This window comes from Gossypium hirsutum, chromosome D05 (genome assembly GCF_007990345.1).
Source record: "Gossypium hirsutum isolate 1008001.06 chromosome D05, Gossypium_hirsutum_v2.1, whole genome shotgun sequence".
In the NCBI taxonomy this organism is placed as follows: Eukaryota; Viridiplantae; Streptophyta; class Magnoliopsida; order Malvales; family Malvaceae; genus Gossypium; species Gossypium hirsutum.
In genome coordinates, this window is record NC_053441.1 from 19399324 (window position 1) to 19411948 (window position 12625).

At 35.2% G+C, this 12625-nt stretch overlaps 1 pseudogene; it reads right to left on the reverse strand.

The window, feature by feature from the left end:
• Nucleotides 1-5548: 5548 nt before the first annotated feature.
• On the reverse strand, nt 5549-12327 carry LOC107905175 (endo-1,4-beta-xylanase 1-like; annotated as a pseudogene).
• Between the last annotated feature and the right edge of the window lie 298 nt (nt 12328-12625).

Below are 12625 nucleotides of genomic sequence, written 5' to 3' on the forward strand. Positions count from 1 at the left end.
TTAATTTTTTTGATTCAGATTTGTGGTTCTGAAAACACTATTTTGATTTAATTGAAAATAGGTTGTTACAGCTTGTTTTGTACATATGTTTGCTTTCTATACTTATGGAGATGTATCAAGAATGTTAATGGTTTTTGGTTGCTTGAAAATAATAATTTCGAATAGTGTATGATAGTAATTTGGCAAGTTATACTTGAAGCATAAAAATGGCCAATTTGGATGTGTAAAAGTTGCCTTAACATGTTTGATATGGTATATTATTTAGTTATGGAAATGTGATGGTAGCTAAGTACAGTTGCTTATGGAATTGGTAATGGAATATATTGTTTTGGTACATGGGTGGATAACATTGAATTGGGCTATAATTGAAATGTATGAGTGGTAAATGTTAGAGATGAAATGGTTGGAATTAGATGTTGATTTGGAGTGCACTTCTTGTTTGAATTCTTGACAGTTTTGTGCATATGTAAAAAAAAACACTTTGGGTACATATTTTAGTATGTTTTGGTGCAAGTTTAAAGGTGCAAGTATGCACCATGTTAAAAATTTATGTTGGTATGTAACAGATCAAAAATAAAATATTTTTGTTCTATAGAGTCGTGTGACCACTGAAATGTAGGAAGCTTTGGAACCACATGGTTCCCGATTTCCATATGAGCCAGCCACATACCCATGCGAGTATTGTAGATTTAGTCACCTATAATTCACATAACCTCAGTTTGTTACATGCTCCAGCCACATGATTATGTGACTTTTGATGAAGTTTTAGTGTTTGATCCACACGACTTTAGAGTGTTACACAGCTTGCACACACGACCGTGTGACCCCTATTTTATATGAGTGTCTTTGTCTTTTGAATATGTTGCAGTTTGATCCCTGTTTGTTTTCGGGTTAATTTTAGAGCTTTCGTAAGCTCGATTTAAACTTGATTTTGTTTGTGATGTATGATATATGTGATAATTGCATGTTATTTGAAATATTTGAATTTTATGTTGCATGTAATTATTTCGTCGATTGTTATAACATCCTATAGCTTGGTTTTGACGATCGGACCAGGTGAGGGGTGTTACAAAATTGAATAAAATGTAAAATATGAGAGAAATAAAAAATGAACTTATTTAATATCATGCATCTCATGACAATATTTGCTAATGTTTAGTATGGATTTGGTATATAAAATATGTGTATAAATCAAGAATTGGATCAAGTTGGAGTTAATAGGGAAAAAACTAAAATTATGGATTAGCCATGAAGAATTTACACGTTTTGTGTTTCGAAAAGGTAAGTTCAATAGGAACTTACTACCTTGCCTTGTGTTATATGTATGTTTGTGTTTGTTTCATTATTATTATGCTTGAATATAATTTGATAAGTTAATGAATATTGACATAGAGATTTATGTTTACTATGTTATAATACATTGTATGTAATTGAAAATGATTACATGATATGTAATTGGAAATGATTATAAGGTTGAATTTGCAAATATGAATAGTTGATACCCATATGAACTTAGTAAAATGTTATGATATGATTGACATGCAAATAAGGTATTATGCGCGCTTGTACGAAATATGTGATTGCACGAAGATTATTACAGGCTATATTGAGATCCAGCATCTGTTGCGGATCATCGAGTATTATATGTATTTACGGAAACTTTGGTGTGGCGAAAGGATGTATTTGAAATGTTTATATATTTGATGCAATAGGCTTTGCACTTTGGTGCCCTAGTGTAGTGTAGTTCACCTGTGTATCTGAGTCCATTTTACTAGTGTTTCATTGGGTGAAATACTGAAATTGGATATTGGATTAAAGAAGAAGAAGAAGAAGAAGAAGAAGAAGAAATGAACTAATTTGATATGGTATTATGATTTGTGATTTATATTGAAATAACATGATTTTGTATCTTGATGTATGCAAGTGAGATGGTATAGTATGATTTGGTATGAATTGATGATATTCATGATATGTTATAATGTCTAACCTATTTGGATGTCAATGTTGTCATGTGCCTAGCTAGTTATGACATTATGTGCTAAGGTTAGTCAAATGTATGTCAAAATTATGGTAGCTAGTATGCTTAAACTTTGTGTTTTCCATTTGAAATCACTAAGCATTTATATGTTTATTTTAGTTTTTTCTCCTACTTGTAGATATTTAATTTGTGGAACTCTCTAAGTAGAATCTTTGCGGGCGTCACACTATAATCGAACGGTAGAAATATGTTATTTTGGTTCCAAAGAATGTGGCATGTATATAAGGTAATTATGCTATGGAATGGTCAACTTGATGTCCTTGTTATTTAACTTCGGACTTCTTGCAACAGTTGGAAAAAAATCTTTCGATTGAATAAGAAAATATTTTGACTCAGGAACAGTTGTGGCTTCAGAAATCTAGATTAGATTGGATTGTACATGGTGAATGGAATACCAAGTTCTTTCATTCGACTACGCTAATACGAAGAAATAGAAATAAAGTTGTTGGGTTGATTATTGAGGATCAATGGGTTATGGATCGGGATCAGATTCACGTTTATGTGGTTGCCTTTTACCGACAACTTTTTATGGACAGGGAGGTGCAACCTTTGTTGGGTGATTATGGAAGATTTCGACCAAGTTTGTCATAATCGGAGAAGGAAAATCTATTGAGTATAGTTTCTTTACCGTAGGTTCGAAATGCACTATTTTCAATGAAGGCTTTGAAAGCCCCGGGGTTGGATGGTATTCAACTTTTGTTCTTTCAGAAATACTGGGACATGGTAAGCGAAACATTGTTGTCTGTTGTACAGGAAGCGTTTACTACGAGTTGTTCGGTTTTGAAAGTAATGTTAGTCTTGATTCCCAAGACAACTACGACGGATAGGATTTCCTTGTTCCGACCTATTAGTTTGTTTAACTCGTCGTATAAAGTTTTGTCGAAGACGATTGTAGGCAGATTGAGACCGAATCTTCAATGGATCTGTCAGAGTGTCTCTTACCTCTGTTGCATTCAGATAACTCAGGACATGCCTTGTTGCGTGCTTAACTTGGATCTTTATTTTTATGTACCAAAAACAAATATAAAAGTATGAAAAAATAAAAACGCACTAAAATAATAATCATTTAATAAAAATGATATATTAATTTTTTTTTCCAATTGAACTAGAAGGTATATATATTTAACATATTTTAATTTTAATTTATAAATTGACAGATAGTACAATAAATAATAAAAAAATATAGATATAATTGAACCCACACTACAAGTTGCAGACTTGCAGTTGTGTAATGTAATAGAGATGAAAGACAAGACGAAGCACTCCCACTTCCGCTGCTACTACTGCTGCTAAGCATATCGATGGTGGATCTCTAACTCACCTTGTCATCACTTAAACTTCAAAGCCCCATAAAGAAACTGAGAGTTTTTTTTTTATTTTTTATGGTTGCGGTGGCAATGGCAGGGCCTGTGTGTTGGGTCCCGTTTCAGAGAGAGCCTCGCGAAAACAGCGCGGGAGCTGTTTCCCGATGCACTAGACATCTCATAAATTCCTGTCTCTGCCACTCTTTGCTACAATTGTTTTTATTTATTATATACTTGGTGGGGTGGGTCGGCTCCCAATCACATAAAATGTTACGTCCTTTTTGATCATTCACAGACCCCCCCCCCCCTTTCCCATTTCATCTCTCTCTCACATTCTCCTTTGGAGGAAGAAAGGTTTTTAGGGAAGCGACTGAAGCTAACGTGCACTTGTGTGGAATTGGAAACGACCCAACACCCTTCCACTATACGCCCATGTGGGCAATGGGGTCCATTGGAACCATGTATTTTGACAGAGACAATGTGAGAGAGATAGAGAGATACTGTTTTCGGGTCCAATCAAACACACCAAATTTGAACCTCCAGCATCTCAGAAACTATGAACCCCTCATCATCATCAACCTACTTTTATACTTTGTGCATACAGTATACATTCTATATCTCTGCATCTTACTTGTGTTTTGGATTTAGGAAAAACTTAGAATATCGTATATATATGTTAACACTGTTGTTATAGTCCCCCCTCCCCCCTTTTTTTTTTCTACTTATCTATTTTTCTTGGTCTATGGTTTAGTGGTAGGAGTAGATGGTGAGAGAGTCCATCAAATTGATTACTTACACTTCAATTGTTTGATTAAGATAGCAATATGTTGCAGCTTCCTATCCCACAAAACATCAAGTCATTTTACATGGTACCTGTTTAGTTTTGGAAAGAACATCATTATAAAAAAAATCATAAATAGTTACAGCTATCTATGTGTAAAATAAAAAACAAAAACTGATGTTGATTCTTACACATTACATGCAGGAGATGATATTGGGATTTTGACATCAGATTTGAATAAGACTACCAATTGGGATATTTAACTGAAATGATGGTAGAATCCAATACAAAATCAAAAAATGGGGTCCCCATTTTGAGTCCATGAACTTCCATTTCTCCCACCTAACTTTCATTCTTTTTCTTTTCTAGTTCTCTCAACTTCAGCTTTCAATTGGAGAGCTTGTCTAATCCCTTCTTGGCTGCTATTTTTTTCTACATTCAGTCATTTTCTCCTTTTCCTTTTAGTCCACTAAAAACCCAAGTCTTTTGGTTTTTGTCTGAACCTTTGGGCCTTGTCTAGTTTGGCACTCTTCCTGGACCTCAACTTTATTTTCACAGTGAAAGGAGTGGGCTGAGTCACCACCCTTTTACCCACCTAATAAATTACTCTGGGAGACAAAACAGACCATAATTCATGAAGGGGATATACATGTACTTACCAGATTGGAAAATGGGAGACAAATCATCAAGATTTTGTTCTTCTGTGAGAAGGACCACAAGCAATTTGTTTCACTAATACATAATCAAAGCTTTTTCTTATGATTTCCCATGTTTTCTCCCAACTCTATAACAATATATAACAGTTGTCCCCCACTTCATTGTGAAACCGGGATTCAAAACATCGGACTCAGCTTTTAATTCATGGTATTCATTTTAATTTTGAGGGCTTTTTCGGTAATTTCGGGAGTTAATTGTTTATAGAATTATAATATTAAATTTTATTAATCTACAATTTGTTTAATCAGTAATGGGTTTTTTTATGTTATATATTAATTTATTGTCATTATTATTAGAGATTATTTATTGTGTTTTATTTGTCATCTATAATATATCTTACCTAATTTATTAAATTGATTTGATTTTTGCTTTTCTTTATTCAAAGTAGAAATTAGGGTTTATAATTTAAGTTAACATATACTTCAAGCTCTTGTACTTTTCGTATATTTAAAATTTAATCTTTTTATTTTTATTTTAAAAATTTAGTCATTTTACTTTTCAAAATTCAAGTCTAATTGTTAAAATTATTCTCTTAAATTTACTGATGTGACATTTTAAAATAAAATAAAATAAAAACCAATGAATCTCAAGTTAACAAAATAATTTTAATAGGGTTAACAATTGAATTTACATTTTAACTCATAATTTACGTGCTTTTCATATGATATTTGCTTTAGTTATCTTCTCATATTAACTTTGTATCACATCTTGATTCATCCCATATTTTATTCATAATAATTCGATTTTACAGATCTATGGACACCACCAATGGGGAGTCGCCCTTGTCAACAACAAATGTTCTCGAAACTTTGTTCAATTCAGTTTCAACTTCCACAACATATGTCCCATGAAAGCCTCTGAATTCGAATTGTCCTTGAATATCGATACGTCCGTGTGCATGAGACAACCATTCATGTTTAAGAGCGAGAAATCTCTTCCCAGCTTCATTGATTTCACCTTCTGCATCAACCAGATGGGCATTGTCCCGGCTCATGAACAATTCCCAAAATCCCCACAGCATTACACCCTCCACAGCAGGATGTGCAAAAGCTTCTCTAATCATAACTTCCAAATCCTCCCCTCGAATGTGTTCATTGAGGGAAGACACATCAAGCTCTGTAAACCAGATAGGAAGACCAAGAACGCCTAACTTATCCAGAGCACTACACACTATTGGTCCTACTGGATTATCTATATGTCCTTGAATCCCAATCCCTCCAACAGGTGCACCTTGCAGCTGCAAATCGATAATTTGTTCAATATACTTTTCAGGATATGATCTGGTGTCCCTTCCATCTTCAACATGATAATCATTCACAAATAGGGTGGCAGATGGATCAAGCTGATTTGCAGTCTTAAACATGTATGTTCGGATATCTTTGCCCAACCGGTCTTTATAAAATGACCCATGCAACTTCTCGTTGTTCACGTCATAGTGCCTGAACTTTCCCTTGTAACGTGTGAGAAGGCCTGTTAGACGATTTTGAACAGCTTTCATCAAGTCAATTTTGTTCAATGCTTGAATCCATTGCTGGACAGTGGACTGAACTTCCCAGAAAATACAATGACCTCGGGTTTCTATTTTGTTGTTTTGACATAAAGCCAACATATCATCAGCATCTTTGTAGTTGAAATTTCCTCTTTGTGGTTCCGTCCAATACCATTTCAATTCATTTTCGAACACCGCCCAGTTGAAGTTTTTCACAAAGAAATCAACAAAATCTTCGTTCTCTATATTTGTTCTATTGATGCAAGACCCTATAGGGAAACTATTTTGTGTTTGCATGACTGTAACAGAGGTTCCAAACAAACTGCTTGATTCAGATCCTGAGAATTGAAGGATAACATCACGCTTTCGAGTCTGTACATAAGCCAAATGAAACCCCTTACAAGTTAAAAGTGAGCTAGGACTACAAATACACAAGAGGCTTGGTAAAAAAGGTCCCAACGTTGGAAGTTATAATGTCAGCGTACTTTTGATAAAGCAAATACTACTGAAATTGCAACTGGATATTACCTTGTCAGTTTGCCTTGCCAAATGCTTAAACCGGGCCACACGGTCAACAGGGAAAATCTGAAGTCCAGCAACCATTAAATCAACACCTGCAGCAGGACCCTGGACATAAACCATAACCTTGGATGGTTGCTTCTCAATTCTAAAGGAACCACCGATTTCATGCCATCTACCATCTTTAATCTCAGCTTGTCCACCATTTACCCACTGGTTGTCCACACCAAGTGCAACATTCACATTTTGAGGACCACTTGCTCCAGAACCAATTCGAACCCAAGCAGATACTTGGTATGTCAAGAAAAGTTTCAGCTTATCAGTGATCATCTGAGCTGGGCCCATCCAAGTTTGCGTGCGATTTTTCACCAGGATATAGCGGCCGCTTAAAGGTTCATGGACACCAAGGGAATCTCTAGCCATTGGAGGAAGTATCTTTGGTGAGCCTGATGCAGCACTCAAATTGCAGTTACCAAGAAGAAACCATCCATTGGTTCCATCACTTAGTTGGCTATTTGTAATTATATTAACTCCATAATCAGTGTTGACACCATTTTTTGAATGAAAACGGGGTCGACTTGGATTAAAAAAAGAATGAAAACGGGAGTCGCCACCGATCCTTTTTGATGAGGTGTGATCGGGTCACCTTGAAAAGTGGTTGTTTTTAATAAACGATTTAATTTTTATTAAAACAAAGATTTTGGTCTATGAAATTTAAAAAACGGGTTCGGGAGTCGGTTACGCACGAGGAAGGATTAGCACCCTCGATACGCCCAAAATTGGTACCTAGTTGATTAATTAGTGTCTTAGTGTCGAAAATTGAAAATTTGAAGGGTTTTAAAAATACGATCCTTAAAAGAAAACTCTGATAACGTGAATTGAAATATAAGATTCTCTTGTTCCGAAGGAATATCACATCCAGCACATTAGGACACGATACCCTAAACCATCGAAACCAAGATCACCTTATAGTTTAATGAAACCATATTTTGAAGCTTTAAGAGGATATTTGGCTGTTTAGTCGAACGAGAAATCGAAACCCAGCACGTTAGGGCACGTTTCCTCGATTTTCCAAACGCGAAATATTGCCTTATTTAAAAGTTTAAAAAGGATATTTGGCTATTTGGTCGAACGAGAAATCGAAACCCAGCACGTTAGGGCACGTTTTCTCGATTTTCCAAACGCGAAATATTGCCTTATTTAGAAAAATTTTCCTTTTGATGTTTGGTGTTAATGCTTGACGAAACAATAACGAATACGACAAGGTAAGCAAAGTAAAGTGAGTAACAACAATACAATAGGCAAAATGAAATGACGAGGCGATTACATAAACAAAGCATACAAATAAATAAATAGAACTAACGTTTTAGAAAAAGCACAAGTGTACATGGATAAATAAACAAACACCAAATAACAATGATGACAATGAATACAATTATGTAAAATATATATATGTGCATGTATAATTTAAAACCATAAAATAAGAAATATATATAAATTACAGAATATGAAAACATGGATAAGTACGTACATATATATAAAATCGGTAAATATTATAAAAAATGTAAATGTGTATTTATATATTTACAAATCGTGATAATATAAAATATATGTATGTGAATTATAAAATATGTGAAATATACAAAAAACATTTTTAAGAGTATAAAATATATAAGTATGCATATGATGTAAAATATGCATAAATATATGTAAGTATATAAGAATTATGAAATGTGAAAAAATATATTTAAGTAGGTATAAGTACGTATATCTATATATATGTGTAAAAAATATAATATTAAAAAAGGGGGTATATATATATGCGTAATATATATAAATACATATATAATGTAATGTTAAAATATTCACATAATATATATAATAATAATGTTGAAAACATCTATTAATAATAAATATATACTTATATGTATTAAAGATATATTCATAAATACGAAAACATATACTAATAATCACAATAGTAAAGATAAAAAATGTACACGTAACATAATGCAAAAATATATAAATGTTGTGATATCTAAAAACATATACATAAAAATGAAAGAAATGTATGACGGATAATGCAAAGATATTTGTATGAGATAATGGGAAATATACGAATAGCACGATATTTACAAGTGTATGCTTAATATAATTATTTAAAAAATGATATAAATAAATGAATACATAAAAATAATACCATATACACAAAAATACCTATATATATATGTAATGAAATATGTGAACAAATATTAATATTAAAGAATATATGATATATGTATATAATAGTAGAAACGAAACAAAATACATACATAGTTAAATAATACAATAATAATAAAACAACAATGATAATAATATTATATATAACGATTAATATTTAAAATTGAATTAAACAGCCAAAAATATTATGAAATTTAAGGTAAAAAAAAAATAGATGAAAAAGGGATGAGATTGGATTAAAACCAAATCTCTGGGGCGAATTTTGAAAGAAATTAAAGGAGAATGGACTTATCAGAACGCGCGTTAAACTATGGGGGATCAAATAAGTAATTTATCCAAACACTTGAAACGACACCGTTAGAAAGGGGACTAAATCGCAAAGTGTAATGGATTTCGGGGTCAATTTATAAACAACGAATAACTTAATTGCGAAATATAAAAATGCGGAAGGGCCAATTGCGCAAATAGCCCTTCCGCTCAAAAACACGCGGATCCTGCCCTGGTGCGGGTCGGGTCGACCCGCCCCACGTCCGAAACGACGTCGTTTTATCATTAAACAGGGGGGACCAAAACGGTGCGTTTTGGTCCCCTATAAAAGCTAAGTTTTTTTGAAAAATTCATTTGAGACCAGGTGAGGGAAAAAAAAAGAAAGAGGGAGAGGGAGGGCACGGAGCGATTTCCGGCCAAGGGGGGTCACCGGACGGCCACCGGAGGCTCGCCAGCGCCGGCGCCGGCCACCGCACGCTGTGGCCGGAAAGGTAAAATTTTTTATTTTTTTTGCTATTTCCTTTTTATAAACCTATGCTATGTAAAAAATATCTAATAGATGAGTTTTTGAAATAAAAAAAAGACCTTAGATCTCTGCCTTTTCTGTTTTTGGTCTTTCTTGCTTGAATCTGCTTTTATTCTTGTATTCTTAAGTAGTACTACAATTGAAAAATGAAAGGAAAAATCCCCCCGTTCCCATGACCGATTTCGGCTTTTAAAGCCAATATATTTGTTTTGTTCCTTTTGTTTATTGTTTTCCCCATCATTTGCATGCTTTCCTTGCTGTGGTGTCTGTTCTTGTTGCAGGTGGTGGGCACGGTGGAGCAGGTGGGAGTGTCAGACGCGTGGGCGTCGTGGTGGCCAAGGCTGAGGCGTGCGAGCGTGAGGGGGACAGACGAGGCTGAGCGGCGCGCCCTAGGCATGCTGCGCCTAGGGTTTTCTGCTGCAAACATTTGTTTTTTTTATTTGGGCTAGGGTTTCTGCTATTGGGCTAGGTAGTGGGTTGGTTTGTTATTTTGTAATTGGACTGTTGTTTATTGTTTTAATATTCGGGCCTGGGCATAAATTGGGCCTTACAATCAGGATTCTACAAGAAAATAAGAACACATCAGGAAACCATCACTTGGGTTATTTTTAACTGCATCAACTTCAATCTGTAGATCCTACTGTCAAAAAGTGCATGCTTATATCAATTAGGGGTTTTTTGTGGGAAAGCATGCAGCAAATGTAAGCATCCGATATCTTCTCTAAAGTATAAGAAAAACAACAACAGATTCCAAAGCAAAATCATTCAACTCACCTCAATAATCGGTGGTGGTAAAGGAGGGATTTTCTCGGCATGCTTTACGCTTAAGGCATTGACAAGAATGTCCGTGCCTGGAGGTGGGCCTTCTAAATAGATGATTACTCTTGAAGGGGAACCATTTAGAAGGAACTTTCCCTGCAATTGCACCCAATCCTTATCGGTCGCCTGCACTCTATTATATTAAAAGAAAGGATCAAGACCCCAACACCAAAGGAACATATGGGATCTTCATAAACCAAATAAATCTAGGGCAGAACGTGTAAATGCCCGGAGATTTTGAGTGAAAAAAACACTAGAACTATGCACAATAAAACAAATAAAAGAACTTACAATAAAACAAATAAAAGAGCTTACTTGCCAATTCCGATGTACTGTTCGCCACGATCTGGTGTGTGGACCCATAATGTAGCTTGTACAGTAGCAGTTGTGACATTGTTACCAAATATCCGTACAACAGCTGTTACATTATATGCTAGCTTTCGCTGCACTCTTCCAGTGATCTCCTGCTGGATTCCATTCCAGTTCTGAGTGCGCTCTGATGCAGATGCAAAAACTTTCCCAGTTTCTGGTACAATCTTCCCATCTGCCATAGAATCATGCAAAACAACCTGGCAGCCTCTTCCAGACCAGTTACTGAGACCATCTTCAAACTGAGGGTTTATGATGACCTCGTCTCCAACAGCACTGCATCCTATGCTTGTACTCTTCTGAAACAAAGAGGATGGCAAAGGGATCAAAAAATCACTGTAAGACTATGAAACAGGCTTCTTTCCTTTTGCTTTTTCCCTTGGCCAGAAGGGAGTGGAGTTAACAGATGAAAAATTAAATAACTCAGTACTTTTTTTGGGGGGGGGGGGGCGCGGTGATTGAGGCTTCCTTATATTAAACCCTTAGTTACCAAATTTAACAGTTTAGCACTTTACTGACAGTTCACGCAGGCAGTCGGCTACTCATAGACCATTTCAGCATTATGAAAATGAACATTTTACAATACTCAGTTATGGAACAGAAAAAGGATAAACTTCTCTAAGGCAATGTTACCTCTGACTTGCTTGAACTAGGACACCTAATAACCACTGAATCAATAAGCAGCTCAACACCCGGAGGAGGCCCTTCCAAATAAAATATAACCTGATTAGGCACTGTTGGTAATGAGAATGTACCTTCCACCATTTCCCATTTTCCCTTTGACACAGATGTTCTGCAATGACAAACGCTTGTTAAGTTTATATACAAAGAAATGTAACGCAATAAAAATAAACACCATTACTTTCCAATGAACATATAGCTCGCTCCTGAACCATGGTTTAATAGCTTCAAGGTTGCCATGACATCTGTAGACCCTGAAAGGGGCCCCGATACTCCAACACAAGCAGAAACTGAGTATGTAGAACCTGGTGAAATTTTTCTTGTGATATCTTGCTCCAGACCCTGCCAGTGTTCTGTGCGATTTTTGATAACTGCATAATTACCACCTGACTTTGGTGACAATCCAACCTGGTTACCAGAATTGGCTTATACTATAAAGCCATTGCAGCAATTGGGATGCCAAGAGTACAGTCCCTTGTAGAAGTCATGGTTTACTATGATATTATCAGTTGGATTCCCACTTGTACAGTTCCCCATCAAAAACCACCAATTACACGTCCCACTATCACACATACAAAAACAGTTCCCACGAACCACCATGCAACATGAAAGTGGAGGGCAGCGAAAACGTGGGGTAAGCAGTTCCAACAAAAGAAGCAGCCACGAAATTTCCTATCGGTTTAAGCTTAAAAACAGCAATCATCAAGAAAGATGAAAATTACTCAAGCATGACAACGAAATTTAAGTTTACTAATACAGAGAAAGAGCCAAAATTAAGGAGAATAAAACGAAACTAGCTACCCATCAAGCAAAAAGGAAAAAACCCAATGCGGCAAAATGTAAACGAAATCGCAATAAAGAAAAAACTTAATGAGGTTTAAGGAAATAAAGCAAAAGA